General features: G+C 47.4%; 1 protein-coding gene across 3 annotated transcripts in view; it reads right to left on the minus strand.

Annotated features, from left to right (window-relative positions):
- Positions 1–25,015, minus strand: part of ASCC2 (activating signal cointegrator 1 complex subunit 2) — a 1,015,237-nt gene that overhangs the window by 292,114 nt on the left and 698,108 nt on the right. The window lies entirely within an intron of this gene.

The following is a 25,015-nucleotide window of genomic DNA, read 5'->3' on the forward strand; positions in this document are numbered from 1 at the left end:
AGGAACCCGGACCTTTCCTCCAAGATATCTAGGATCCTATACCATCAAATCTGTGATAAATCCAGTGGCTGTCAAATTGGCCTTGCCACCAAGCATGCACATTCATCCAGTATTCCATGTATCACTTTTAAAACTTGTCCAACCCGGGACCCGAGTCATAACACCACCAAAGCCTGTGCTAGTTGATGGAGAGCCTGAATTTGAAGTTAAGGACATCCTGGATTAAAAACGTACCAGATCTAAACTATACTATTTAGTGGATTGGAAAAGGTACAGGCCTCAAGACAGAACATGGGAACAAAGTGAACATATCCATGCACCATGTCTGATTAAGAGATTTCACCTGAATAATCCCACCAAACCAGGACCGGACAGGAAGAATACCAAGAGAGGGGCCTTGGGAGGGAGTGATGTCATGACCACTGTCAGGGGACACAAGCTGTGCCACAAGCACGCTCCCACAGTTACTCTAAGGGCCTCAAGACTTCTGCCAAAGGAATCCTGGAGCCAGTCCTGGTGCACCTGGCACCAGGCTCATATACTGTAAGGAGATACTTACCATTACTTTCAATTGAATAAATGGGGCTTTAAATCCAACATGGAAGTGACCACACAGCCCAGTTCTTAAGAACTTAGCCATGCGGTCTAGTGTTTTGGGTGTGGCAGACCTGGAATTACTCTGCCTGGTACTACTTTACCTGGGGTATATAAACCACGCCCACACTGCAGAGTACGCTTTGCGTTATTCTGCAACTAGCAGCGTGACGCTCACCATATCCAGCTGCTGGTCCTCAGCATCTTCCTGTAATCCTGCAAGAACAAGAACAAGATTATTCTGTCTTACCTGAGAATACACCATCCAGCACTCAGCATCTCAACCGGGCTGCAATCTGTGGAAACCGAGAGAAGAAGAAACCATCATGCATCTGTCAGTACTAGCTTGGGGAATTCCGGCGACCCGCTAACACAGCTGCTGCTCGAACATCGTGACCTGCAATAACGAGAAAAGGAAAAACAATATTAGAACGCGTGCGCTTCCAAAACATCAAATTCCTTCAGTCTTACCTGAATTCCCTCGTGCTACGCCACGCTTCCTTCCGGAGCACCACAGCAACCTCCTGCAAAGGAAAAGGAGACAAACTCAGGCTTGCTTTCAGTATTTACCGACCGCACATCGCTTTACTTACCTTAACGTATTCCTGGGGCCAGTTCTTTCATCACGCTCTCACCCACTCGCAGCACCACAGCGGCCTGTGGGGGGAAAGAAGAAGGGAACACATGTTAACTTTAAAAGACAGTGAAGGCGCCGCGCTTCGTGCTTTCACCTACATCAAACACGTGCCTCTCCATCCGGCACGTCGGCATCAAGACCTTCACACCTGAAAAGAAAAAGATAAAGACATTAACGAAATCCCACCATAAACAGAACAAAGACTTACATTAAATAAACCTACCTGCTTACCAGCAGATTCAGGGTCACAGCAGGCCTGGACCCAAAGAAGGCACACTGTACCAGTGAAACAACTCGGGCAGACCGCCAACAAATGTCAAGCGCCCCTGCACAAGAAACGCAGGACGGATAGCTCACCCTACAAATACTTAAGGTGAGAAAGACTCAGAGGGAAGGGGATCGATCAGAGGGAGGTGGGAGATTCACCCGTTAGAGACACTTATCACAAATCCTCCCTTCTGTAATTGCAGATTAATTATTCAGCACTGGGCAACTCTGCATCCACGGTTCCAGATCTCAGAGCCTTCCAGATGCTGCCGGGATATCAGGTGAGTGTAACAGATCTCCCATTCATTCTGCTGGGTCACACTCAGGCAACCAATCACTCAGAAGGCATTCAGGCAGTCAATCAGCCAATCAGGCGCACAGTGCATTCAGGCCATTCTTCTCTATCCAGACACTCGCAACACAGAATGTGGATTCGGACAAGTACCACACCATTCAACACTACACATTGCATTCATACCAGTTTTGGGCAGGGCTGTCTCAGTCATTGTGTCAAACACCAGATACTAGAGATCCACAACACAGAATGCGTATTCGTCAACCACTCCATTCACCCAGGTCCCACCCACAGGTGTACCCACAACATACAGTCATTGGGAAGGCTCCAGCCAGTCTGGTCGGCACTTCCCCACACTACCATATATGGAACTTCCACCCAACAGCCAGTCAGGGGGAAGGGACAGAGTCAGGGCTTCCCGGGACTTCGGGAAAACCAAGGTAACAGTCGATGGAAGGCAAGAGGCCACGGGGGCCATCTTGTTTCCATCAGGAATCTACTGATTCCAATGACGGGGCCTGGGCATCCCAAAATGGAGGACTTTGAGGGCACCTGTCAATTCAGCACGGAGCTGCCACCAGCCCGTACCCTGCTCTGTGGGCCACACTCAGCTGCCCAAAAACATACACTAGGGGCACAGGGTTGTACCCCCACCCATGGGTGCCATAAGGGTATCCCATGGGTCTGTACACCAAACCAAAAGACAGCTGCACCGCCAGGAGTCCCACATGAACTCCTGCGTGGAAAACACGACAGAACACACAATTAAAACAGTAAAGGACATGGATACAAAGGCCCTGTCCCTCTGATTTATTTCTAGCATCACAAACACCACAGACCCAAAACACAATACTGGTACAGCAACTGACACAAATAAAGGACGATTCCACACAACCCATGGACACAACAGCAATGGTAACCGTGACAAGGATGGATGGGGTGACATTGGTGGGGCATAACCCGTACACAGAAAATGGACAGTCATTATACCCACAATAGGACAGCCCACAGACAAACTTATTGTGTCCCACCCTATCAGTCACACCTAATCCTGCGGAGGAACCTCACATACGGGTTGCTATAGGTGACAAAATATTTTCCTTTCTGGCTGACACTGGAGCGACTAGGTCATGCATACGGTAGGGGAATTATAAATTGTCAGGTGATGCCATGAACACTCAAGGATTCTCTGGGGCTCGAGAGGTAGTTCCTTTTACTGATAACATCTCCTTATCAATATGAGATCACGACTTATCACTACCCCTACTTTACTCCAAGCAAGCACCTGTAAACATACTGGGATGCGACATAATGAGTAGACTGAACATGACAATTTCCTTCACGTACAAGGGTAGAATTTGCTCCACACCAGGCATTCACATGCTCACAGCCAGGCAAATGCTTCAGGCATACTTTGGACAACGGGTACAGAGCAGGGAGCCTGTCGACCCTGATGTTTTTCAGTACGGAACAGATATGGCCTTTGCGTGGCTGCCTGGGATTGCAGGGAAGGTATGGAGGAGGCCCAGTGAGTACCTCTTCAGGCCAGAAACACCAGCTGATGAAGAGGAAGGAGTGTTTCTACCGATTGATATAGAAGGAATTGTGGCATGAGACGATTGGGTCGCTGTCCACGCACTGGATGACTAAGGGAAGGCATGGAGGGCAAAATTAGCACTGGGAGAAGGGTGTCGGCTAACACAAGTGTCAGATGAGGAGTTGTTTTCACAGGCAAAGGGAAGCAGCGAGATGATGCTAGAAATGAGCGTGTACGTCTGAATACAAATAACATACAAGGAGGTGGCACAGAAAATGACAATGGCATAGAAGCTCTGCCTTCCTTCTGCGAGGAGGATCTAGCAAAGGTACCAGAGACACTATGGACCACCAGTCCGTATGATGTCAGGTGCATAAAAAGCATAGGTGGAGTGCAGATAAAACTGAAACCGGGAGCAATTCGACCCCGAGCTCGACAGTACCCCGTGACTAAAAAGGCAAATGAAGGTATTTATGAAACAATCAGTGCCCTTGTAGACAGAGGTAGTCTGGTACCATCAGAGTCTCCAGCCAACACTGCAGTGTACCCCGTTCACAAGGCAAATGGGGGTCATGGTGTTTCATACAAGATTTAAGGCCTCTTAACAGTATTTTAGGGGCAGAGTACCCAGTAGCTGCCAACCCTGCCACAATTCTATGTGGCATCCCTGTCGAAGCCACATGTTTTACGTTTATCAACCTTAAAAATGCATTTTTCTCAATACCCTCACACCCAGACTCACAAGATATAACAAGCTTCATGTACCGCAATCAGAAAAGGCTAACACAAGGGTACTGCGAATCACCTTCCATTTTCAACAGAATAATACAAATGGACTTGGCCAATGTGCAAACAAAAGGCACAGTACTGCAGTATGTGGATGACATCCTCATCTGCAGTGTCACGGAGGAAGAATGTAGGGAAGACTCGATACACATGCTCACTGTACTGGCGGGGAAAAAGGATACAAGGTGGACAAGGCAAAACTACAATACTGCCAGAGGGAGGTGCTGTACCTCGGCCAGGTGATTTCGCAAACACGGCAAGCACATAGCGCCAAGCAGGACACAACTAATACGTGCCACACCCCTGCCGAATGACAGTAAGGGAACTACAGCGATTCCTGGGATTATGCAAGTATTGCATGGCATGGGTCTTCCATTACAGCACATATATGTGTCCCTTCCTCGCAGCACTAAAGGAGGTGCAGAGGAACAACAAACAGTTGTGTTGGACACAGGAAATGAAAGAGGCATTCAGTGAGCTCAAGGAAGCAATTTCCACAGCCCCCAGATTATAAAAAAGAGTTCTTCCTATTCTCACACTCGGATGGTCGGATCATGCAAGCAGTACTGACACAAATAATAAGCATGGGTCACAAACCAATAGCATACTACAGCAGGCAATTAGACGCAGTGATGCTAGGCCATTTCCTGTGCAAATAACATTTGGCTGCTGCAGCATTTGCAGTAGAAAAAGCATTGCCAATAACTATGGGATGTTCCACAACCCTTTATGTGGCGCACGCCCTATTCGCAATACTGCATAAGCCAAAATACACACTAATCCAAAGAACAACAGGTTATGAGATCATATTGTCACGGCCCGAATTTAAAATATTACGATGCAAGAATGTGATTACGATGCAAAAATATTACGATGCAAGAATGTGTCACCTTTGATTCCACGCTCTCCTTCTCCGCCCACATCGCTGATGTATCAAAAAAGTCAAACATCCTACTGCACCTCCTCAGAGGTATTTTTCCTTTCCTCTTATTCCCCTAGAAGCTGACTGTCTCCCAAGCTCTGCTTCTCTCTAAATTGGACTATTGCAACAGCCTCTTTCTTAATCTACCTGACTCTACTCTCTGACCTTTACAACTTATCCAGAACAGGACTGCGAGACTTGTCCTTGGCCTCAAGCCCTGGGATCGTATCTCTCCAGCTCTGAAATCTCTCCATTGGCTCCCAGAGGATGTAAGGATTACATTCAAAACCCTCTGCATTGTCCACAAGGCTTTCTGGGGCCTGGGTCCAACATACCTTCAGCTATCCCTCCGCAAATACCTCCCATCTCGAGCACTCTGCTCCTCTACCTCCCTCAGGGTCAGTCGTTTCTCAAAGAAACGAGCTGGGGGTAGATCTCCGCCTTCGGCTGGGGCCTCCCTCTGGAACAGCTTCCCTGCCACTCTAAAACTTGAGGAGAACCATCTCTGGTTCCGGAAGCACCTCAAAACCTTCCTCTTTGCTTCTGCCTTCTCCTCCCCGCTCCCCTGTTGATTCTACTCTCCCTCGGCACCATGCACCTGGCCGCCCTCTGTCCTCCGGGCCCAGGTACCTGCTCATCTTGCCACCCTCACGCACTGCCTCTGGGCCACCCCCTGCACTGGGATCTGTAGCTGTACCCATACAGCCCTCCCCTTTTCTTCCTGCACTTTCAGACCTACATGGCCTACTGCCATAAACCCAGCACTTGCCACTTGCTGGCTGCACTCCCATTGTTTGTTGCCTTTTTATTTATTATTTTATTAGTATTTTTGTTTTTTCCTTCTCGCTCCGCACTCTCCTTTTGTTTCCCCTTCCATGCACTTCTCCCCCTTCCCCCTCTACCCTGCGCTTGCATGTTCTCAATGTCACTGGGCCTAGTAAGATTGTTGTTGTTGTTTTTATTCTCCCCTGTTCCCCTTCCCTTGCCTTGTCGCGATAGAAATAAAATATCAATATCAATAACCCAGCGCAGTTTCTGGCAGAAGAGTACACAGAGGGGGAACAGAGCCATGATTGCGCACAGGCTACTGAGACATACACAGAAACAAGAATAGTAGAGGAAGACGCACTTGAGGGAGAGAGGTGCTGTACATTGACGGATCATCAACGATTGACCATGGTGATGGTATACGAAGGACAGGTGCAGCAGTGGTAAGGCTGAGGGAAGACTGGACAAGCGAGGTGGTGAGAAGCGTTCGGCTCCCCTTGCATTACTAAGCGCAAGCAGCAGAATTTGTGGCTCTCATACTAGCACTCAGGGAATGTGACAGGAAAAGAGTCACCATCTATTTGTATAGTGCTTATGTTACATCAACAGTACGCTCTGGGATGGCGAGATGGCTAAGACAGGGGTTTAGGAGGGCGGACGGGACCCCCGTACAGCATGCGCTTCTCTTGGGTGAATTGATAGAGGCCGTCGTATACCCAATGGAATTAGCATTGGTAAAGTGTCAAGCTCACACGAATGGGGAAGACACAATATCAAGGAGAAATGAGGCAACAGATTATCACGAAAAGCATGCATCATATTTTGGAGAGATGTGGGATATACCAGAAAAACAAAAAGAGAGAGGAGGGGTGAGACAAATGTTAATGAAGGAGGGGTACAATCATTTACCTGAAAGCCAAATTATGGAATTACAGGCAGCAGCACCATAGATCTTGCTAGTACAAATAGGCGAGACCGAATACAATGTGGAATTGACTGGTTGCCCTAAAGTGCATACCCACTTTAACTATGCACCGCCTACAAAGTTGTAGAACCACTATGGCTTGTTATCTGTACACGTACTTCGCTTAAGGCATACCACGTCGACTTAGATGCATTCTAGACCCATCTGAGCTACCTATATATGTTCCCTGAGTACTCTCCTCAATGCGCCTCTGCCCTCTGCAACCCTTAGCTCAAGATAGTCCTGCTCTGTATCTTTGCCTGATCTTGCGCTAATTGCAGATAATGTGCCTTGCCTGATCTGTGCCTGGTCCTGATACTGTGTCTTTGCCTGTTTTTGCGCCAACTCCAGATATTGTGCATTGCCCGTTTTGTGCCTGGTCCTGATACTGTGTCTTTGCCTGTTTTTGCGCCAACTCCAGATATTGTGCATTGCCTGACTTTGCGCTAATTCTCGATATTGTGCCCTGCCTGCCTCATGCTTGCCATCCCCTGTGCCTGCTTGCCACCTTTGCCACAACTGGATACCAACCTAACCCTTAGACACTGATGCTGCTAGGCACTGGTCTACCTCCCACCGCTGATATCTCTTACGTATCCATATGATAACTGAGGCCACACTGCTCATCCCTGCACTGTGCCCGTACCTCACTGCCACCACTATGCAACCTTGGCTCACCTTTATCATGTTCCCATTCTGCATTATACAAAATAATGTACCCTACAGTGGCAACAATTACATAGCCTATAAAAAATGGTCTAGCTAGACCTGCAAGCCCAAGGCATCACCGCATCGCCTGCCCTACACCATTCTTGCCCACCACACCAGCCTACCCACTTAGCTCTCATCTCGCCTGTCCTACCTATGCTAGCGCCCACTTAACTGATCCACCAGCCCACAGTAAAACTGATAGCCCCAAATGGGACTGCCCGAGTACCAAGCCATTAGACCCTACTCCTGGCCACAGCCTTAGCAAAACCATTGTTTGTTTGCTTATTTGTTTTTGTATAGCGCTCCTGACCCAGGGGTATATGGGCGCTTAAACTTCAAGTTACAGGCAAAGGTGAGGAACATTTGTATATTTATGCCACATAGGTGTGGTTACAAGAAAGCAGATAGTAACAAGCAGACAAAGTAGAGGAAACAGGCATACATTAAGTAAATATACATAATTGGTTATTTATTGAGTAACCAATTGATGACCTTAGTTCTGAAAGGTTGGATGGTAGGGGTAGATTTGATGTCCAGTGGGATAGTGTTCCACAGTTGTGAGGCTAGAACTGGGAAGCCGGATCCACCTGCTCTTTTAAGGGAGTATTTGGGCACCGTCAGTTGTAATGTATTGGAGGATCTGGTGGTTCTGGTGTTCTGTCTTAAGGTGAATTTATTGGTTAAGTAGGGCGGGGCTAGGTGGTTGAGCGCTTTGTAGGTGAGACAGATGGTTTTTAGGTCTATTTTTTGTTGGATGGAAAGCCATTTGCATGAGGGTCCTGTGGCCGAGATATGTTCTCTTCTCGGAATATTGAGGGCGGCACGGAGAGCATTGTTTTGTAGAACTTGCAGTTTATTGATTACCATTTTGTTGGCACCTACATAAAGGCTATTACAGTAATCCAGTTTGGATTGTATAAGTGCTCTGGCTAAGGTGAGGCAGTTGTTGGGGGAGATCAAAGGTCTGCAGGCCCTAATTAGTTTGCCAGTGTAAGCAGTGGCTGAGGCGGTCATATTAATTTGTTTGGGGAGGTTGGTATTCGTGTCTAGATAGAAACCAAGAGTTTTTACACTCTTCGCGATGGGGATGGTGTTACCGTCAATGGTGAAGCTGGTGTAACTAGGGCTGAGCTTCCGGATAGTATTAGGTGAGCCGACAAGGAGCAGTTTGGTCTTATCATCATTCAGGCAGAGGCCATGTGAATGATGGAGAAGACTTCATTGATCCGGTTGGCGTCCAAGTTGTAATTGCCGGATAAGGTGAGGAGTATCTGGGTGTCATCTGCGTAGTTAGTGTAGGTGACACCCAGATGGTCCAGCTTGTCGAATAGGGGCTTTGTAAATATATTATACAAGGTGGGTGAAACACAAGATCCTTGTGGGACACCGCAGGTGATGGGGATAGGGTCGGCCGCTGCTAGGGGTGAGAAGACCCGTATGGACCTGTTGTCAAGGAAGGTTTGGATCCATGTGACCGCAGAGTGGGAGAAGTGTGCTTCCGATGACAAGTGGTTGCACAAACTTTTGTGGTCAACCAGGTCAAAGGCAGCGGAGAGGTCAAGGAGAAGGATGGCAACCCTACCTTTATCTTTGAGTTCATCTACCTGGATTTTGAGGTCAACAAGGGCCGTTTCCGTCCCATGTTGAGGGCGAAAGCCAGATTGGCGAGTTCCTAGTAATTGGTTAGTCTCGAGGTAATCCTGAATTTTTAAGTAGGCCACTCTGTCAAGAATTTTTAGTAAGAATGGGACAGTGGTAATGGGCCTATAATTCGTGGGTATATCTGGGTCAAGGGTTTGTTTTTTTAACAGTGGGAGGACCCAAGATTGTTTCAGATTACTTGGGACCGTGTTACTGGAGAATGACAGATTTATTAATTTGGTAATGAAGGGGGAAAGATCCCTGGCTGCATCTTTTATGATCTGTGCGGGGCAGCTGTCCCCCTTACAGTTCGAGGGTTTCATGGATGCTATAATTTTTTGTACTTCAGGTATGGTTACCTTTTTGAAGGTGAAGCCTGAGCTAGTGTTGGTGGGTGAAGGAAGGGTGGATATGGAAGTAGGACCATGAGTGAGTTGTTGTAGTTTGTTTTCAATTTTTGTTTGGAGCTCTGAGATTTTGTTAGCAAGGGCATTCTGGATCCCTGTGCACCATGGTTTGTCCTGTGTGTAGGTATCTGCGGGTGGAATGGGGTTTTCTAATTCCTTTAGGATGTTAAAGAGCTCTTTTGTGCTAGAGCCTGCCCGAGTGATCCTGGAATTAAGAGATTCTTTCTTAGCGCGTGTGATCTCATTTTTGTAGAAGGTGGAGATATTGGTGAGATTAGTTCTGTTATCTACTGACGGCACTGATTTTCATAGTGCTTCAAGTTTACTTTTTTGTTGTCAGAGAATTCTGAGTTCCGGGGTGTACCATGTATTCAGGTGCGCTTTTGGTTTCCCTTTGCACATTTTTAGTGGGGCAATGATATCGATAGCTTTAACTATGGAATCGTTGTAGGCGTTGACTAGCAAGTTTAAGTCAGTTGTAGCTGGTAGAGCGTTCAGAATAGGGGTCACAAGGGGTATTAGGGCTTCCGCTGTGATGTTGCTCTTTTTCCTAGTTGGGCAGGCCGGCGCAATAACAGGCCTTTTATGCACTAGGTTGCTGATATTGATGTCGAATGGGAGGAAGTAATGGTCCGTCCAGATAAGCTGTACGGGGTCCTTCAGGGTGATGTTGCAATTAAGGGCGGTTACCCAGTCAAGGATTCTACCCTTTGAATGGGTGGGTTTGGAACAGAATTGTAGGAGGCCATGTTCCTCTAATGCTGTGGCCAGGGCAATGGCTGGGGTGTCGAGACGGTCGTTGAAGCCAAGATTGAAGTCTCCAAGTATGATCATTTGTGCTGAAGGTTTGGAACTTTCGGCTACTAGTGAGGTGATATCTTCCTCAAATGAGCCAGGTGGGCCCGGGGGTCTGTAAATTAGATGCAGCGTGAAAGTACTCTTAGGGGAGGTTTGTAATTTAACTGTAAGATGCTCATATGATTTGAGTGGGGGAGAGGAGGCTAGTCTAATATCAAGCGAGGACTTAAAGATGATAGCTACACCACCTCCTCGAGCGTTGGGTCTGTCTACTCTGAGGATAGTGTAGTTATCAGGGATAGCTAGGGTAAGAGATGGTCCCGCAGCATCATGCAACTAGGTTTCGGTCGCAGCGGAAAAGTACAGGTTGTTGGTCAGAATAATGTTGGCGACTTCTATGGAGTGGGCAACTAATGATCTAACATTTAGGAGAGCTCCTTTTAATGTAGGAGGGGTGGAATTGATGGAGGTTACAGTGGGATTGTTAGTCTTGACGGGTAGTTTGGCTGGGCGTTTGCTAATTCTGTGGCGGGTTGTAGCACTGAGTCTCTTGTTACGATCGGTAGGGATGAGGGTGGTGGTTAGAGAGACAGCTGGGTCGGTCGTTATGCAAGGGCTGTAGTCGGGGGTAGGGCAAGATGCTCTCGTGTCGGTAGGGTTCCGCTTGGAGCTAACTGAGTTCTTGTTGGCTAGTATATCAGAAGGGTGTGCGTGGCTGAAGGTGGGATAGGCCGATTGTGTGATCGGGAGGAAGGCTGGTGTAGTGGGCAAGAATGGTGTGGGGCAGACGATAGGGAAGTGTCTTGGGCAGGTAGGTCTCGCTGCAAGGTATATCACTTTGCACGACCCAAAAGGGGAACATGATCGCGGTCAGACAAAGTAGCATAATAAGGAAGCTCGGGCTAAGGCACCGTGCAGAGGATTGGCGACAGAGGGACATCGGTGGCATAGGTAGGGTAGTGCCAGATAGTAACAAAGTCAGAGGGCTAGTATCAGGTTGTGGCTGAATGTCAGGCATGCAGGGGTATTGATGCCTTTTAAGTAGCTAAATACAGCAATCAGGGGCAGGCTGCATGCAGCTACCAGGCCGGCTGAATACAGCTATCGAGATAGGCTGAATGCAACTTGAAGATTCAGTGCAGTGTCAGATGAAATACAGCTAACAGGGCAGGCTGAATACAGCTTAAAAATCCAATTTGGTAGAGCCAGTGAAGGTGTTGCAATTACAATTGTCCAATCAGACATACAAACTACCACTCTCGACTTGACCGAGCGTAACAACAGACTTGGTGCCAGAATCCTCCATAAAAATATTAACCATCCAGCCAAACTGGCCAACAACCAGACTTTAGTTTCCAACGACTCCAACCGAACCTCGCTAAAAGGGGCAATCCTAAACGTTAGATCTCTAGTCGCCCACTCTATTGAGACTGCCGACATTATCTTGTCCAACAACCTGGACTTTCTTGCTGTGACGGAAACCTGGCTACATGTCGCTGCGGGACCAGCCCTTACCTTAGCTATCCCGGATAATTATGATATCCTCAGAGCCGATAGACCTAACGCTTGAGGTGGTGGAGTAGCTATCATCTTCAAATCTTCACTCGACATAAGACTAGCCACCTCCTCTCCGCTAAAAGCATGTGAGCATCTCACAGTCAAACTGCAAACATCCCCTAAGAGCACAATTACTATGCATATAATATACAGGCCACCAGGTCCGCCTGGTTCATTTGAAGAAGACATCACATCCCTAGTAGCCGAGAATAGGGATGTAACAATATTACGGTATACCGTTAAAGATACCTTGAACCACTTAATTGAACAATAATAACCGTCACATTGTTTATACCGGTATACCGTTCATACCGTTAAGTGTGCTTTTCAATCTGATTTGCAAAGGCTGCAGTAAGCAAGTGCTGTGCAGTCTTGGTCTTGCAGTGTTGGATGTGCTGTCTGCCCAGTAGTTTCAGTTGGAGCAATTTTTAAATGCCATTCCATAAACCACACGTGCCTGACACAAAATCAATATGTTAGCAATAGGAAGAATAAATACAGTGCCAAGAAGGAAAAGGGTTTATTTTGGGTTGGCGGCTTTGAGGTTTATATATTTATAATGGCTAAAGTTTTCTAAACATATGACAATGGGGGATTTCCCTGGTTCGATCATTGAATTTACATATAATAAGTCACACTGCGAAATTTACTTATCTCTGTGGGTATTCCCTGCTGCCATACCAAGGTGTAACATGTCCGTGATTACTGAACACCAATTGGCCCGCAAGTAAACTAAAGGCTGTAACGTAAAGAGAGAGTGCGTGTTCGTGTGTATGCGCACAAGCGTATACTACCATCAGACTCCATTGATCTGTGGCATGCAGGTTATCAAAATGGCAACATGTTCATCTTCACCAGTAGCCAGTGGGGGGGGGGCTAAAAGCCTAAATGACAACTTAAGAAAAGCCATTCAGTTTGCTTTGCTAGTCGCAGCAGGGGTCCCCCCGCCCCTCCTCCTCTCCACACATGTGTTTGAGTTTGGTGGAAGCAAGGGGTGGCATTTCAGTGGAAAGTATATTGAAAAGCCCAATTCTGGCCCTGGGTGCCTGGTTTTGTTTGTGATGATAAATCTGACAATGTATGACCTTTTAGAAAATATTTGTTAAGATTAGTTAACTCCACCTGCTATACCGCGATAACCATGATATACCGTCATTTGGCAAGAAGGTTATTGTACCGTCATAAAACTAATACCGTGACACCCCTAGCCGAAAGCTCTAAACCTTCAGCTCAAATCATCAGCCTTGGGGACTTCAATCTTGGGTTTAATGACCCCCACGACACTCCAGCTACCTCTCTGGCTACTGCATTAACTGAGCACGGCCTCTTACAACTCTGCTCCCAACCCACTCACTCACTCACTCACTCACTCACTCACTCACTCACTCACTCACTCACTCACTCGAAAGGCAGGATTCTCGACTGGGTAGTTACCCTTAATTGCAACATTACCCTTGAGAACCCCCTACCTCTCGTCTGGACGGATCACCACCTCCTCTCGCTAGATATCAATATCAACAACCTAGTGCCTAAAAAGTCCTTCATGGCACTGGCCTGCCGAACTAGGAACAAGAGCAATATTACAGTTGAAACCCTAATACCCTTGGTAGTCCCCGCTCTGAACGCACTACCAGCCACAGCTGACTTGAACCTGTTGGTTAACACCTACAACAAATCCATGTCTAAAGCTATTGACATCATTGCCCCACTGAAAATGCGCAAAGGGAAACCAAAAGCTCACCTGAACTCTTGGTACACCCCAGAGCTCAAACTTCTTAAACAACAAAAAAGTAAATCTGAAACACTGTGGAAAACAATTCCCTCATTAGAAAACAGAACTAATCTTACTAATATTACCACACTTTACAAAAATGAGATTATACGTGCCAAAAAGGAATCATTCAACACCAGGATAGCTCAGGCAGGCTCTAGCACGAGAGAACTTTTTAACATCTTAAAGGAATTAGAAAACCCCAATCCCCTCACAGATACCTGTACCAAGGACAAACCCTGGTGCACAGGCATCCAGAATGCCCTGGCCAACAAAATCACGGGGCTCCAAATTAAAATTGAAAATAAGCGGCTACAACTTACCCATGGCCTATCCGCAATTCCCACCTCACCACCACCCACAGCTATCAGCTTAGGCTTCACTTTCAAAAAGGTCACCATACCTGAAGTACAAAAAATTATAGCATCCTTGAAACCCTCAAACTGTAAGGGGGACAGCTGCCCCGCGCAGATCATAAAAGACGCAGCCAGGGATCTATCCCCTTTCATTACCAAATTAATAAACTTGTCCTTCACTAGTAACGCAGTCCCAAGCAATTTGAAACAATCATGGGTTCTACCATTGTTAAAAAAAACAAACACTGGACCCGTCCATACCCACAAACTATAGACCTATCACCACCATCCCGTTTTTACAAAAAATCCTTGACAGAGTGGCCTACATACAAATTCAAGATTACCTCGAGACAAACCAATTACTAGGAATTCGCCAGTCTGGCTTTCCTCCTCAACATGGAACAGAAACAGCCCTTGTTGATCTCAAAAGCCAAATCGACGAACTTAAAGACAAAGGGAGGGCTGCCATCCTTCTTCTACTAGACCTCTCCGCCGCCTTTGACCTGGTTGACCATAAAATCTTATGCAACCACCTGTCATCGGCAGCACGTTTCTCACACTCTGCGGTCACATGGATCCAATCCTTCCTCACTAACAGGACCATGCGTATCTTCTCACCGCTAGCAGCGGCTGACCCAATTCCCATTACCTGTGGCATCCCACAAGGTTCTTGTGTCTCGCCAACTTTGTATAACATATTTACAAAGCCTCTATTCGACAAGCTAGACCATCTGGGTGTCACCTACACCAATTATGCAGATGACACCCAGATATTCCTAACACTAACCGGTAACTACAATTCGGACCTCAGCCGGATCAACGAAGTCTTCTCCATTATTCAGGCATGGATGGCCACACATGGCCTCTGCCTGAATGATGATAAGACTGAACTGCTCCTTGTCGGATCCCCTAATACCATCCTGAAGCTTTGCCCCGACTACACCAGCTTCACTATTGATGGAAACACTATTCCTATCGCGAAAAGTGTAAAAACTCTTGGTTTCTATCCAGACACCAACACCAACCTATCCAAACAAATCAACATGACTGCCTCTGCCACCGCCTACACAGGGAAGCTGATCAGAGCCTGTAGACCGCTGCTATCCACTAATAGTTGTCTCATATTAGCTAGAGCACTTATACTGTCTAAACTGGACTACTGCAACGGCTTATATGTAGGTGCAAACACATCTGTAATCAACAAATTGCAGGTCCTCCAAAACAACGCACTACGAGCTGCTCTTAATATTCCTAGAAGAGAACATATCTCCGGTACTAGAAAATCATGTAAATGGCTTTCCATCCAACAAAAGATCGATTTAAAAACTATCTGCCTTACGTACAAAGCCCTAAATCACCTTGCCCCGCCCTATCTAACCAATAAATTCACCCTGAAACCGGCTACCAGAATTACCAGATCCACCAACACACTAGGCCTGATGGTGCCCAAATATTCCTTAAAAAGAACAGGCGGCTCCAGTTTCCCGGTTCTAGCCGCTCAACTCTGGAACACACTTCCACTGGGCATCAAATCTATCCCCACCTTTCAGAACTCAGGTCATCTCCTGGTTACTAGACAAAGAAAAACACCACGTCGGGTCCTCTGGGACACATCACATGCATACCAGCACTCACACACCACCATACCATATCTTGTGATACAAGCCTCTACAGCGCTTACATCCCTGTGTACCCATCTATATGTCTAAAAACATATCTCACTGGCTACTTGTTATCTGCTTTTAACTGTATTCTTGTATTTTGTATAATTGCTGTATTAATATCAAATGTATTCACCCATGCCTGTAACCATATTCTTGAGTGCCCATTTACCCCTGTGTCTGGAGCGCTATACAAATAAAATAAAGAAACAAAAAAACAAACTCTGGGTAAAAAGTGGGTGTTCAATGTCCCCAACTGACACCCTATGGCGCCAAAATAACATTGGAAAAGTAGTAATGACACGTGTGCTACTGGAAATAGCTCTCACACAAATGCACCATCCCGCACACATGGGGAAAGAGGTCATTGCAGCACGTATTGGGCAATCATGGTTCTGCCCAGATTTAAACGTACATGTTTCCAATTTCATCAGTAATTGCTTGACATGCCAACAGTTCACTACTGGACAAACCCTAAGGGTAATAACAGGAGTAATTCCCCACCCAAAGGGCCCCTTTTTGCACCTCTACGTTGTTTACGTCGATATGATCAATCTATGTCAAGGTTATCGATACATGATAGTGGTGGTCTGCCCATTCCCAAGTTGGATCGAAGCAGGCCCATGCTCCCATGCCGATGCTTTCAGGGCAGATAAATTCCTAGTCCGAGAAGTGTTCCCTAGATGGGGTGTTTGTGAGGTCCTACGGTCTGATAATGGCCCCCACTTTGCTAACAAACTATTCCAGCATATAACCGCCCTGTTAGGAATCAAACAAAAGCTTGCGTGTGCATACCATACTCAAGCCAATGGCGTGTGTGAACGCCTGAACGGATTATTGAAAGGAAGCATAGCTAAAATCCAGCAGAGCACCAAGAGAAACTGGCTGCACTGCTTACCTCTGGCCCTATTTGAGTAGGAATGTTAGGCAGAAACCTGTGCAGTTCCCTCTGGGACCACTGCAAAAGATTTAAGACTACAGCTGTTTGGCAGTAAACCCACTTGGTAGCAGTCTGTACCACACAGATTCACTTGGTAGCTTTGGCTGAGCAGTCAGACTTCCCTCAAGAAGAGTTAGGCAGTATGCAAAGTATACACAATAGGCACTTGGATACAATAGCACAAGCAAACACTGACCACAGCTTTCGTATCACGGTATATAATTATTTATTTAAAAACACACTGATTGAAACACTCCAGCACTATTATTGTAAATCACTCTCAACACAGTTACTATTATTATATATACATCCCTTATTCCTTATCAGACAAGTCTTAGTTAACACCACTTATTTCCAGACAGAGGTGAGCGCTTAACTATAGATGGCACTCCAATAAGTTAACGAAAAAGGGTGGGAAAAAGGCAGAATGTAGGAAAATACACCACACTAATATTTAGGAACTTTTAAGCATGGCAGGAAAGTCAAAAGTTACTTGTGAGCCAAAGTCCATAGGCCGGACCCATTCTTGGAGAGAGCAGGGCACAAATGCACCCAAGATCACACAATGACAACAGGCTTAAAAAGTCTTGCAGGGAGTTCAGAAAGGTTTTAGTTAGGCTGAGAAAAGTTTAGCCAAGGTGTCCCAGGCTAACCCAGGTTCGAAAGCCGGGGGCTAAATCTACCCCGTACAGTCGGTTGCAAGGGAAGCCAGGCGGAATACGGTACCTTATGTGGAAAGGATCCTCCAGCGGGGGCAGTTGTACCTGGCAGCGGTTGCAAGTCACGGCGTCGTCCAGAGGAAAAGAAGATCTCGACGTGGAGGAAAGATGAAGGTCGTTGCACTGCCAGGGAAGAAACCAGCTGCAGAGTTTTCCGGTTAAAGGTACTACCCTTTGATTCGCGGTAGTGGGAAAACGTGGTATCCCAGTGGCCGGGGTGCTTGGCACAGGCAAGGCGGCCACGAGGTGCTCCAGGAAGCGAAAAAGGAAGCAGACTGGTTATCCCCACCAGTCGAAGGAAGAAGACACTCCGGGCTGGAGATCTCCTCTGTCATTGGGAAAAGTGGTGAGGCGGTCCAGCAGGGCTCCACCGGTGGTGTTGTCGTAGCAGGTCAGCTCAGCTTCTCCCTCGTCGGATTCTTAGGTCCTGTGGCGACTTCTAAAGTTCCAGTCCCGAAAGCCCTGCTTTTATGCAGAAAACCCCCATTTACTCAGCCTAGCTGTGACTCAAACATGCCGGCCGGCTCACCACTTGGGCCAATCAGGATGGAGTGCGACTTGAGTTGCCTAGGCAACTCAGTCCAGGGTGTCTAAATCCCCCTCCACCCCTCCTAAGTACCCCAGACAGAGTGGCACCACTTTGGAGGGCTTCTGTGGAGAAGCCCGGCAAAAAGTGGAACAAAGGGCTCAACTTGGTTTGGAGTCACAGAAGCGAACACAAACGCCATTTTAGAACCGAGTCCTGGCAAAAAATACCAACCGGAGAATTAATATTAAATAAATAAACCGGCGGTATGTTCGAGGCTATAGGAATTAAATAATTAAAGTTGGTAGCCTCGAACAGTTGGAAATCCCATAGAGATATATTCGCGGTTGAATATAAAAAGTACTATCCACTGCCACCAGCCAAAACTCGATCAGGGGGGACGGAGACGTGCCCCCTCGACTAACAGACCCCGGGGCAATCAAATTGCCCCGGCCAGTACGTCCACAATATGATGGTTTGTACTGGTTCTGTTCAGAATTTGAGACTAGTAAAGTCAATGGTGACTTTACATGCCCTGGGAGACAGTAGTCAGTCCCAGGGTATGGAGTCTATAATGGGGGGTCACTATGACACCCCTGTGTTACTGCACTGAGGGTGCTGTGTAACACACATCACAAAAACACTTGAAGCCCTATGGAGTAAAAGATCCCATAGCCCATTAAACACATCTAGAGTCAAAGAAACACACTCAAATCATGCCCAAGTGTGAGGGTAAAAGTCTCATTCTTGGCAGGAGAAAAAAGAAACCCCAAAAATCCAGCAAAGCTGCTGGGGGACTCACTAGGTTAGGAAATTCAGCCTAAACAGAGAATTCTCCCTAACAAGGAATAAGCCCGGCTCTGATCACCTCACACCCCACAAGGTGGTGAGAGAACGCTGCATGCGCCTCCCACTGGCCCCACCCACGAGGGCAGTAAAGGACTGTGAAGGGATGGCAGATGTTTTTGGTGAAGAAATGATCCATTATGTGAATTCACTTGTTTCTAGCACTTCTTTTATCTCTCGACAGATTCAATGGAGAAAAGGGAGAGCGGAAGGCAGTCAGAATGAAGACGACAGCACTCAAGAGTCGACAAAGGAGCCATCTATTAAGGTGGGGCTGGAATGCGCCTCGCTTCACAGAGCCTTACACCGTAGAAGCAGTAGCGGAGAGAGCTATTAAGCTCGAGGGCTAGTCAGTTTGGTACCACTTGCAGGATATAAAATCCTACAAGGCACCAATTCCGTCCCAACCCGCTCCCAGAGAAACTAATAGTGCCACTGCCACAGAAACAGACAACAGCCTAGATATAAGTGATGCCCTAACCTTGAGCCCCATAGATGCTGGTGTCTCCCTGGCCATAGATAACCCAAAACACACCAGCCGTTCAATGATCAGACACTCACAAGTCCCCGATGTCCCCTCTGCCGCTTTAGTCCAAATAAGAGGAATCAACGAACATTGTCCCAGCACCAAGAATTTACCAATGAACATCTGTACAATATCTTTCCATTTATGTTGAGGACCCTTAATAGAAGCTAACTGATGCTAAGTAGAAATGACCATACAGCAAGCACAATCTCATAAGGAACACTGTTACACTAACCTGGTATCCACGGGAGCGCCACACGACACCGGATGAGAGGCTGTGCACTATCCTGGACCCCTTCTGCTTGTTTGTGTGTTGGCTGATGGACTGATCCTATGACAGGAGAATGGAGGTTAGGTACCAAGTCTGTGATAGGGACCCCCGCCTCCCACTGATCAATCCCCTTCCCTTGGAGATTCTGCCTTACCTTGTTTCCTTGTATGCTGAGCTCTCCGTCCTGCGTCTCTGCGCAGGGGTGCGTGATAGTTGAGGGCTTTCTGAGGGCCTAGTTGCTTCACTGTTCCTGTGCCCTTTGTGTCGGGTCCAGTCCGTCTGTGACACCGACTCTGTTTATCTGCTTACAACGTCGAGGTAAGTCGTTTTAGTTCAGTTCCTTCACCTGTCTTTTCGATGTTGAATTAAGTCTTTCTGTCTTCCACAGGTGTTATTGATGGCGGAGCGGCTACACCGGACGATAATGCTGGAGTAAGTGGTTTAGCGCGAAGAGCAGTGCCCCTTAATGTGACTTAGTTGCTAACCTGCCTTTTCTCTCTTTCTCTCCTCAGCATGCAGTGTGCTGACGAACCGGAGTGAAGAACCCAACGACCGGTTATTCAGGTGAGCGAATCGGGTGTCTTTAGCTTGTTACCTTTGCAGGAAGCGTCGCGCGATGTAGAACCCGTTGCTTGCTGAGCGCAGGTTATTAATCTGCTGTCCTTTTGTTTTGCAGGTCGCGGAGCGCTCCGGAGATGGAGAAACCGTCGAGCGCTGATGGAAGTGCGGATGAATGTAGGAACCGCTACTCAAGTCCTTCAGTAATACTATTCTTGTTCTTTTAGGCTGTGAAGCACTCCGGGGATGGCAAGACCGCCGAGCGCTGAGGAAGTGCGGATGGATCACAGGTAAGCTTCCTTTAATGCTGTTGTTGTTCTTGCAGATTCCCGATGGGGTCAAGGTTTAAGACTCCAGAAGAAGGCCTCCGGAAGAAGCTGAGGAGCTGGAGCTGGACACAGTGAGTGTTTCGCTGCAGGAGTGCAGAATAACGTGAAGCTTGAATCCTAGTTCGGGTGTGGCTTATATAGCCAGCAGATCAACCACACCCAAAACACTAGACTGCCAAGTTCAGTTCTTGAAATAAGGACCTCCATGTTGGATCAAGGGCCCAAGTGTGGTGTTTGCTTTAATCTGAATAATGAGCCTGGCGCCAAAGGCGCCAGTACTGACTCCATGTCCTGTGCTGATGGGCTTTTAAGGCCCTTGCAGTCTTTTGGGTGCGGTGTTGCCTCACTGCTGTCAGGGGGCTGTTGCCTCCGAGGTGGTCATGGGTAGGGATTGTGACAAACACACTGTGTTAACACCTTGTTCGATGTGCTCTCCCTCATTCTTCCGCACATGCAGGTTGTTGCGACTGTGATAGCTGATGTAATAGGTCATTTAGGATAAGGCTATAGGATATTAGATGCTGCCTCCTATTAACCACCCCGAAGCATTGTCTCATCAGCACATTTATGCTATACGGAGAGCCGCTTACAATAGACTGCGGCCGCCCCGAGTATACTATTATGCATTCATTGAGTACCTAGCACAAACATACCCACAACTTCACCACATTATAACAAACCTTAGACACTGATCAATACGGAAAATATGGGAAGAACTGTGTGTATGGGCATTAAATGATTATCTAGCTCGCAGAGCTTAAAAGACTTACAAGTACTAACATAATAACGCTTTTCATCGTGATTTTCAGGCGGGCAACTTTATCATCTCATCGGCTACAACATTGACAAGGAAGCAGATGAAATAGTTACATTAATAAAAATCAGTTTAAAAGCGGTGTGATTATTATTGGCCGTGAGCATTATAGCTGCTGTGCTTTGGAACACGTACATGGCTTTGCATGTCTCCGCTGCATCAAATACTAACATTTTCACAACCGAAGCGGCAAAGACAACTGTGTCATGTGGTACCAGTGAAGCAATCAATAAGGTAAAATGGGGTAAGCGTAGCGTGCAAACAGATGTAAGTGGGGTTGACACTTATCTCACTGGCACCACACACGTAGCTAACAACATGTGGTATAAACACATGTCTAAAATCGGTAAAGACACAACAAAGGAGAGCTGCTATGTCTGCTCCTTGATCCCGTATGCCCTGGGTGCCTCCAGGACCTACGTAGCAGCAGAAGTGCTGGTGGCAACGGCGCACTGTCTCCTGTACCTCGCCATGTTCCAGACGTGGATAGATTCCAAGGGAAGACAGCAACATTAAGATGGAGATCAAAGGAAACATTTCCCTATGAGGACAACTTCTTCAAGACCCTACCGATGATGGACAATTATTGGCAGCGGGCAGAGGCCCTACGCTATATCACTGACGGACCAGAGAAAGGTGAAACAAAATAAGTGACACTGCAGTACCTACCATGCAAATGGGGAGCAAAAGAGGTTGGCGGAGAGCCCGGCTGCTGGGAGCGACCACAAGTGCTGGTGTATGCCAAGATATACACAAAGGATGGATGGGAGGATGGAGTAGTAGGGAGCATGGCTTTGACGTTAACAAGAGCCGCTGTGACAAAGGTTCAAGAAGAAAATGACAAATGCCTCAGGGAATGGGCCAAGAGCGCAAGCTTGCTGACCTGAGTGGACAAGGAAGATGGGCCAATCACAATATTCCGGCTGACCACACCTGCCTTATGCTATCAGCACGATGATACCGATGAAGTGGGACAGAAGAAAGGGTGCAGAAGAAAAGAGAAGATCCCATAAACGGGAACGGCTGTACTGATGGACCACTATTGGGCCTGTGGTTCTAAGGCATGCGAGAAACTCCCACCGAAATGGGGAGGGATATGCTCTCTGGCACACATCAGCATACCCTCACTGGTGGTACCCAAAACGCATGTGAACATAAATGATTTCCCTAAGATAGACTAAGGCAACAGCAGAAAAGAAGAGCTTGCTGCAATTCAAACAGAATGCTAGGGACAGCATCACACCCAAAGGGGAAACACTCAAGAGGATGAAAAGAGGAAATTAATTCTGGGGGCGGGCAGTGGTTGCCCTAGACGAAATGCCACCAGCACAGAGACTATTCCGCACAACTGCAATGTTCTTCTCAGCACTAATACACCTAGGATTTCAGACGTACGCCAATGCGAAGTGGCTCCATGTAACAAGGTGGGAGTTGATGATGACAATCAACTCAACGGTGAACAGCTTCAATGTAATAAAGGAGGAGCTCAGAGCAATACGACTGGTGGCGCTACAGAAGAGGTACGTCCTGGACCTCCTCACGGCTATAGAAGGAGGAGTTTGCGCCAAAATAGGAAGTTCCTGCTGCACGTTTGTCCCAGCAAACGACGAGGACAACGGGACCCTGTCTGTAGGCCGTAGTGCAGCTGGCGTGAATGCACACCAAGATGGAAGAACAATCGAAAGGTACCAAAATAGATAAGAGCTGGTTTTCATACCTCTGGTCCTGGATGCCTTCCTGGTTATCCAATGGCATAAAGGTGCTAACCGGAGGATTAATAATGGGTATAGCATCCTTATTTGGTGTGAAGTTTTGCATGGCAAGGTGTAAAAAGGTAGCAGAGGAGACAGTGGGAATGAAACTACTGATGGCCATGGATGATGACCAACACATGGTTGAATTAATGAAGGAAAGGGAACGGCTGAGAACACAGATAACACAGGCAGACTTGTACCCTCCTACAATGAAATTAGAAAATACGCGCAACCCAAGAAAGTATGTAGGGAAGTGGGTTTATTGCAAGCCTGGAGGTGGCTGTGTCTACATGTACTGGTCCTTTGAAGATCACGTTAACCACTACAGACACTTGGGAGGAAAAAGGAAATTGTGGTGCTTGATAGATGATAGAAGTCGACCAGAGGGGGGACTGAAGAGGAAACATCCAAGCAGACTCTCAGTCCTTGACGACCCCCTAACCAGAAGAAGCACCAGCAGCAACATGGCCGCCGATCATACAAACTTATGCCCATCCCCACTGCTCCAACTACCGACAGCTACTTGCGAGCGGTATCCTGCCAGACGGCCATACGTTCCTACTGCAACACGAACTCTGCCAAGAATGGCCGAAGAGACAAGACAGAGCCGGGGAGAACCGCATGGACCGACTTGACTAAAAGCACTGTACTAAGCCGGCGAGATGCAGAACGTTAGAGACATCCTGATGACGTAGCTCTGCTAGACACAAAGCACACATGCAATCGGCGCAACTCACATTCACCCACACACCAATCTAGACGAAGAAAATGTACAGTTCATGAGATAGAGGACTGTGACACCTACACTATCAGCACGTTTGTTATTTTGCCATTAGGCTTGCAATAGCACCGCAGAAACGCATGAAACAAGAAGAACTTGTGTACGCTTGCTGATGATTCCATGCAGCTAACCCTATGGAAGGACAAGCGCACCCAAAGGACCTGACCAACCGTAAAGCTCACTAACATAAGGACATTATGACGACTCCATACTGGAAGCCAGAGCAGGCCTCAAGAGGAAACAGTAGGCTACAGCAATTGCATAGAAATGCCAAGCCATGAAGTGCTGCGCTAGCAGAATAGCCTATGGCGTAAGCAACAGACTGCCAAGGACACCATGTTGCAAAGCGACATTCCATATCCTTAGCCAAGGTGACATCGGCAGCAGCAGCAAGTGTTCCCTGTAAAATACACGCTAATTAGGGGCAATTGGTCTTGCAAGAGAGGTCTCCCGCCACGTTGCCCGGCCAGGTTGTGACCAAGCCAAGATGCAGAGGCTGAGAATGATCAGCAGCCCCACGGCTGGACAGCGACTCACAACATAATTGTTACCTCCAGATATCTTGCCCAATGGGAATGGAGCGCTCTCATGGTATTAGTCGGCTTCACACTATTGTAATACGCAGACACATAGTTGCAATCGCTGAGATATAGTAGACACGCACTGAGAACAACGGTTGTCCCAGACTTGGGGGCCTGCAGCCTTACTAATCAGAACCCTAGGTTTTGGCGAGGGCTGCTAACCAATTACCAGGCTTTCTCACCTTTTTGGAGTAACATTTTGGGGATGATCCAAGTATAGCACCTGACACAGAACTGTCCACTTATAATCCTTTGTATAGGGTCCTATACTGGACCTACCAGCCAGGTGCCAATCCTAGGTCTCGATAGGTTTAGGAGGGAGTCTGCCCAGTGACGAAGGTTGTTACATCACAAGACTACAAAACTGGCCTGCGAGCCAGACTGTGGCGCGATGTGTCTGGATTTTGTTCAGCATATGACCCCTGTGCATTTGTGCAATAAAGCACAGTAAACACTTGCTCCTTGTGTGGACCTTGACTTCTTCGGATCAGGGAAGGAGTTACGGCCCTCTGTGAGTTGGGAGTCTGCAGACCCTTGGCACGGCTCTGCCAGCCCCAGAAATTACCCTGGGCTGGCACACACCTCCTCACTATACGGCAGAGCCCCTTTAGGATGGGTGTTCACTCAGACACACCCTATCCTCTGACTGCCACGGTATCCAGACATTTCCAAGCAATGGCGTCAAATGCCTTGAGGGT

This window comes from Ambystoma mexicanum, chromosome 10 (assembly GCF_040938575.1).
Source record: "Ambystoma mexicanum isolate Mex_15411 chromosome 10, UKY_AmexF1_1, whole genome shotgun sequence".
Lineage (NCBI taxonomy): Eukaryota > Metazoa > Chordata > Amphibia > Caudata > Ambystomatidae > Ambystoma > Ambystoma mexicanum.